Consider the following 7,336-nt stretch of genomic DNA (forward strand, 5'->3'; position numbering starts at 1 on the left):
AATAAATAAAATCTAAAAAAAAAAAAAAAAAGAAACCTCATCTTATATCACTGGCTCACATAGTATTCCAGCCCATGGATACAGCTTAATATTTTACATATGTCCATCTTTTTGGACATTTATTGCCTTCAACTTTTCTCTTACTTATACGTCAGTATAAACCTTTGTTATAAATCTTTGCAATCCAGGTTATTGGTCCAATGTGGTGAACACTATTAAAGGTCTTTTTTTTTTTTAATTTATTTGTAATAGGAGGGAGAGAGCGCATGCGCATGTGAGCACAAGCAGAGGGAGTGACAGGGAGAGGGAGAAGCAAGTTTCCACAAGGAGCCTGATGCAGGACTCCATCCCAGGACCCCAGGATCATGACCCGAGCCAAAGGCAGATGCTTAGCCAACTGAGCCACCTAGGTGTCCCAACACTATTAAAGGTCTTAATATACAGTATGAAATTGTTTTCCAGAACAATTCTCCTGCTGATAACAAAGATAAACTCTAAACCATAAAGAAAGAAAAATCTCTGCAAGTGCTGGAAAGTGGCCACCACAAGCAGATGGACACTGGACAGAAGCTGAAACTTGGAGTAAAGAACAGCACCGGATTGTATTATGAGGGGCGCTATCTACCGTTCTTCAAGCAAAAGGGAGATTATACAAATAGAAACACAGATCTTCAGGAGAGAATGAACAACACCAGAGATGGTAACTATCTGGATAAATACGAAATACTATGGACATTGGGGAGGGCATGTGCTATGGTGAGTGCTGTGAATTGTAAGCCTGGTGATTCACAGAACCTGTACCCCGAAGCAAATAATACACTATATGTTAATAAAAATAATACTATGTGTTTGTGTCCTAAGTTTTCTAAAATACATGTAATTATTCAAAATAAGAACTGTAATTTTGTAATAATATGACAATGATGGCATAAAGAATGGCTTGGCAAATAGAAGTAAATGTTTGAAAGGTTGTTACAGATCACACGAAGTAGCATGATACTAACTATAAAAGAATATGCATTATAATCTCTAGAGGAACTACTTAAAAAAACTTTAGCTGTAAAAAGAATAAAGAAACTAACAGGAAATTCTAAAAAAAAAAAAAATCTCAATCAATCCAAAAAGAGGAACAGAGAGGCCAAAAAGAAAACGAACAGCAAACGGTAGACTTACATCCATTCAATAATTTCATTAACAGTAAGTTGACTGGACATTCTAAGACAGATAAAAAAGCAAGACCCAACTATTTGCTGTTTATCAAGAATGTAGTTTAAGTATAAAGTTTTCTATACATTGAAAGTAAAGATGGAAAACAACATGCCCTGTAAGCATGAAAAAGCTAATATTAATGTTAAAATAGACAAGACAAAGTGTGTCACCAGACATAGACATGGACATTTCAAAGACTGGTAAGAATCAATTTGTCAGAAAACAGCACCATAAATGTGTATTGTACCTACGCATACGTATATTTTACGTGAAACAAAATTTGACAGAATTAAAGGGACAGAGAAATCCATAATAATAATTAGAAACTTAAAATCGGTCTCAGTAGTTGCTATAGGAACTTAAAACTTAAAACTACTATCTCAGTAGTTGCTACTTAGATTAAAAAAATGAGTAATGACCTAGAGAATATGAACGTTATCATAGTAATTTATGTCTTAACCATCACAATGCATTATAAGGTATTTTTTAATTGCGACAACTTCACATGAAAATTTTAAGTGATGTTTAATGTGAGAGAGTATTACTCTGTGCAAAAAATGTTTTGGTAAAAAATAAGCAGAAAAACCTGATTCAAGATGAAGGGCAAAAGAGCCTCAATTTCCCACTAGAAAACCTAAAGAAAAAAAGATTAAAAATTTCTAAGTATTCTGAGAAATAGGATGAGATACGTTAATTAGACCAGAATTTGTAAGAAATTTGAAAAACAATGGTGCCTTGCTGTCTCAGTTGGTAGAGCATAAGACTCTTTTTTTTAAAATTAAGATTTTATTTATTTACTTGACAGAGACCACAAGTAGGCAGAGAGGCAGGCAGAGAGAGAGAGAGAGGAGGAAGCAAGCTCCCCGCTGAGCAGAGAGTCCGATGCGGGGCTCGATCCCAGGACCCTGAGATCATGACCCGAGCTGAAGGCAGAGGCTTTAACCCACTGAGCCACCCAAGTGCCTCAAGCATAAGACTCTTGATCTCAGGGTTATGAGTTTGAGCCCCACATTGGGCAGAATGATTACTTAAAAAAAAAAAAAAAAAGAAAAAAAAAAGAATCTGAAAAACAAAAGGCAGAGGAGCTTAGATCAAGGAAGAAAATCATGGCTCTGAGTGCAGGTCAATGAGAATTCTGCAGAAGGTGGAAGCCATTCCAAGGAAGCAGTTTAATAATAAAATACCCAATTTAGGGGCATCTGGGTGGCTCAGTGGGTTAAAGCCTCTGCCTTCGACTCAGGTCATGATCTCAGGGTCCTGGGATCCAGCTCCGCATCGGTTCTCTACTCCGTGGAGAGTCTGCTTCCTCTTCTCTCTCTGCCTGCCTCTCTGCCTACTTGTGATCTCTGTCTATCAGATAAATAAATAAAATCTTTTTTTAAAAAAATAAAAAATAAAATAAAATAAATAAAATAAAAAATTTTTTTAAAGATTTTATTTATTTGATAGACAGAGATCACAAGTAGGCAGAGAAGCAGGCGGGGGTGGGGGTAGGCAAGCTCCCTGCTGAGCAGAGAGCCCGATGTGGGGCTTGATTCCAGGACCCTGAGATCATGACCTGAGTCGAAGGCAGAGGCTTTAACCCACGGAGCCACCCAGGCGCCCCTAAATAAAATCTTAAAAAAAAAAAAAAAAGATTTATGATCATGAGAAACAGTGTAAAACTGAGTTTGGAAGAGATTAAGGAGGTAATGACTAAATTCAGTGTGGGATCATGTCTTGGGTTCTGGAACAGAAAAAGGACATTAGTGGAAAAAACTGTGACATTCAAATAAAGTCTGTAGTTTAGGTAACAGTCACTAACACACCAATGTTAATTTCTTGGTTCTGTACACTGTCCAATAATCATACAAGATGTTAATATGTGAAGCTGGCTGAAGCCTATATAAGACCCCTCTATACTGTTTTTGAAAACCTTTCTGTACTTATAAAATTATTTCAGATTAAAAAACTTAGGAGCGCCTGGGTGGCTCAGTCAGTTAAGCATCTGTCTTTGGCTCAGGTCATGAACCCAGTGTCCTGGAAATGAGCCTGTGTTGGGCTCTCTGCTCAGCGGAGAGCCTGCTTCTGCCTCTGCCCCGCTCCCCACCCCTCACTCTCCGCTCCTCACCCTGGCTTGTGGGTGCTCTTTCTCTCTCAAATAAAATCTTTATAAATTTTTTAAAACTTTCTCAAAGGGTAGAAATAATATATTTCTCCATGAAATGTTTCATTTTCCCTATATTGTCTACCAAATAATTCAGCAAATGATTTGTCTATACAGAAGAGGTGCTATGACTTCTACTGTTTCATGTTGCCATCTACACATGGTAGAGTTCTAGGCTCTTCATCTCGCTTGGTATGTTTTTTATCTATAAATGTTGCACTATTTTTTTTTAGATTTATTTATTTTTTGAGCAAGAGGGAGAAAGAACACGGGAAGGATGGGGAGAAGGGAAGGAGAGACAATCTCACACAGACTTCATGTTGAGCATGAAAACTGACGTGGGGCTTGATCCCACCATCCCAAGATCATGACCTGAGCCAAAATCAAGAGTCAGAGCCACCCAGCTGCCCCAGCTTTTTTTTTTTTTTTTTAAACATGTCTTTGTATATCTTATTTTCTGGGGGTAAATCCACTTTTGATGCTCCAAATTTTCAAAATTAGCTAAAATTAGCTATCCACTGTACCTTTCTGTTCCAATGTTGTTAAGAATCCATGCTCCTAGATTGAGGTTCCAAGATAGAATACTAACAGGATGCTGGTTCCTTCATTTGATTCAACACCAGGTGTGCCACAGAAGGGAGAAGCTAGTATATTTAGATCTTAGTGAAAGCTGTAAGAAATCCCGAGGAAGTCCAAGATTATGGATTCTGATGTCCCTGTTGGAGGTTAGGCTTTAGGAGGAGGAAGCCAAGCCAGGGCAGGAGAAAGCTGGTAGTCAGGAACAGGGAAAAGATGGAGGCAAGCATTCTGGGTCCTTTCAATTTCCTTGCAGTGCCCTGGTTAGAACACTGATTGCTACCTGGAGGCAGTGTAGCAGCATCCAGCCCCGCTAGAGAAACCTGAGGGCAGGGAGGAGAAACCCTCAGGTGCAAATGAACGAATTAGTCCTCAGCTTTAACTCCTTCCCTCTTGCTACCCATGGGGAGGCTACTGTCATTTTTTTTCCAGATGGTACTTTATTGTGTGGGATTTCTCCATGCCTATAGCATGTTTAATATTCCCAACCCCTTGCCCCAAATGCTTTAACAACAGTGTCATCACAGCAGCCCCTGAATTCCCTGCACACATTTCCCAACACCATTCTTGGTTGAGAAGCTGTGGTTTAGAGGATGGAGCCCCAAGAGGATGACAGCTCTTGGGACAAGCTGTACTTAAGGGGAGGCACAGAAAAGTCACTTGAGATCAGTGTCACAGTGTGTGTGCATGACAAACTGGAAATTGTTGAGGAAAAATCAAAATGGGCTTTTAGCCCTCAAGAACCCTTCCAAGAATCTCTGTACACTCACTACACTGAGGGCAGGAGCTAGGGCTTGGAGTTTGGCAGGTTCTCCTAGGGAGATAGGACTGTTGACAGTCACGGATAATCCCAGGGAAATGTGGCATCACAGGAAAAATAATGAGACAGCCGAAGGTACACCCACTACGTAAGAAAGGGAAAAAGTAATGGACCACACTGAACAAGAATTAGAGTTATTATAGTATTAGAGAGCAAGTGGAGATGCTGATTGTCTGATTGGAAAGCAGAAAACAAGCAGTCATAAAAAAAGAATGAGTTGAAGCTTCTAGGTCTGAAATAAATAATAAATGATAGTCTGGTGCAAGAGGAGAACGCATACAGAAGTCCAGTTAGGAAGCTGAAAGATCAGATTGAGGATCTCTCCCAGAAATCAGAGAGTAAAGAGTTGAAAGAATACAAAGGACAAAAGATACGGAGCAAAGAAATAAAGAGGTCAACATCCATAAGAATCCAAAAAAGGCAGGGTAAAATCCAAGTAAACAAACAGACACTATTATTTTCAAGTACATGTGGAAAAAAAAAAAAAAGACCACGTATGGGGTCACAAGGAAAAACCTCAACAGCTATTAAATTCATTATTTAAATGTAAATCACAATGAAATCACAACAAAATGTGGACAGTGAATAATAACGAAATTCCCTCCACCAAATGTAGAACACCACCAAGTTATACCGAGAGGGAAATTTATAACTGTAAATACAGCCATTAGATAGCAGGAAGAATGAAGACCAAATGAGTTGGATGCCCATGTCCGGAACACTAAAGGAAGAGCGTAGTAAACTTGTAGTAAAGAAATGCCAAGTAAAAGAGCAGATGTTGATAGGAGCTAAAACAAAGAAGTAATAACCATCAGAACAAAAGTTTAATTCCTAGAACAAAACTAAAACGTGTGCACCTTTCCAATAAATCTGATCAATAGAAAGGGAAAATATACAAATAATCCATTTGGGGAAAAACGGGTTTACTACAGCCGATGCAAAAGATGTTTGAAATCACTAGAGAATACTAAAATACCTACAGCCATACATTTACAAAGCTTGACACAGGAACTATTTTAAAAATATATGGCAATAAAATTGATGGGAGAAGAAATAAACTCAGGAAAGGTAATTATTCTATGCATAGTACCTTCGTTGGAAAGAATATGGCTTAAGGTTGGGGCAGGGAGAATAACTCCGACAGGAGAGAAACCTGGTGAATATCCTCAGCCAGATGACCAAGGTCAACATCAATAGTGACAAATCAAGTTGATAAGATGTACACTTGATACACAGTGATAAAAAAGACACTTCACCTCTGTAGTCTTCTCCAAACCCCTAACTTCAACCTAACCATGAGAAATACCAGATACATCCCAATTGCTGAACATTTTATGTAAAAATACTTGATCAGTCCTCCTGAAAATCAAGTCCTCAAAAACCAGTGAAGTTGGAAAAACTATTATAGCCAGAAGGAATTTAAAAAGACATGCCAGCTAAATGTAACATAGGATCTTGGAACAGAAAAAGGACATTATATTAAAAACTAAAGAAATCTGAATATAGTTTTTAGTTAATGACAATGTATCAATACTGGCTCATTAATTATAACCATATACCATAGAATATGTGTTATCATAGTAACATATACAACATATGCACATTTATATCATAATATAAATGTTTGATGACAATATTTTAATAATACAATGTAGAATGAAAAAATATTTAGGAACTCTACTTTCTTCTCCATTTTTCTTTAAATCTAAAACTGTTCTAAAAAGCTAAATTTATTAGGGGCACCTGCATGGCTCAGTCCATTAAGTCTGCCTTCAGCTCAGGTCATGATCTCCGGGGCCTGGGATCGAGCCCCGCATCAAGCTCCCTGCTCCAAGGAGAGCCTGCTTCTCCTTCTGCCCCTCCCCCCGCTCATGCTCTCTTTCTCTTCCTCTCTCCCAAATAAATAAAATCTTTAAAAAATTAAATTTATTAAAAAATCTATGATCTCCCTGATATGAGGAAGTTGAGAGGCAACATGGGGGGTTTGAGGGGTAGGAAAGGGATAAATGAAACAAGATGGGATCCGGAGGGAGACAAACCACAAGAGACTCTTAATCTCACAAAACAAACTGAGGGTTCCCCGGGGTACAGGGGTTGGGAGAGGGTGGTTGGGTTATGGACATTGGGGAAGGTATCTGTAAAGCTGGCGATTCACAGACCTGTACCCCTGGGGCTAATAATCCATTATATGTTAATAAAAAATTAAAAATTTTTAAAAAATTAAATTTATTAAGAAAGGATGAATACCCAAGTTTTGTAGCAACATGGACGGGACTGGAAGAGATTATGCTGAGTGAAATAAGTCAAGCAGAGAGTCAATTATCATATGGTTTCACTTATTTGTGTTGCATAACAAATAGCATGGAGGACAAGGGGAGATGGAGAGGAGAAGGGAGTTGAGGGAAATTGGAAGGGGAGGTGAACCATGAGAGACTATGGACTCTGAAAAACGATCTGAGAATTTTGAAGGGGTGGGGGGTGGGAGGTTGGGGGCACCAGGTGGTGGGTATTGTAGAGGGCACGGATTGCATGGAGCACTGGGTGTGGTGCAAAAATAATGAATATTGTTATGCTGAAAAAATAAA

Source organism: Lutra lutra, chromosome 10 (genome assembly GCF_902655055.1).
Source record: "Lutra lutra chromosome 10, mLutLut1.2, whole genome shotgun sequence".
Classification (NCBI taxonomy): domain Eukaryota; kingdom Metazoa; phylum Chordata; class Mammalia; order Carnivora; family Mustelidae; genus Lutra; species Lutra lutra.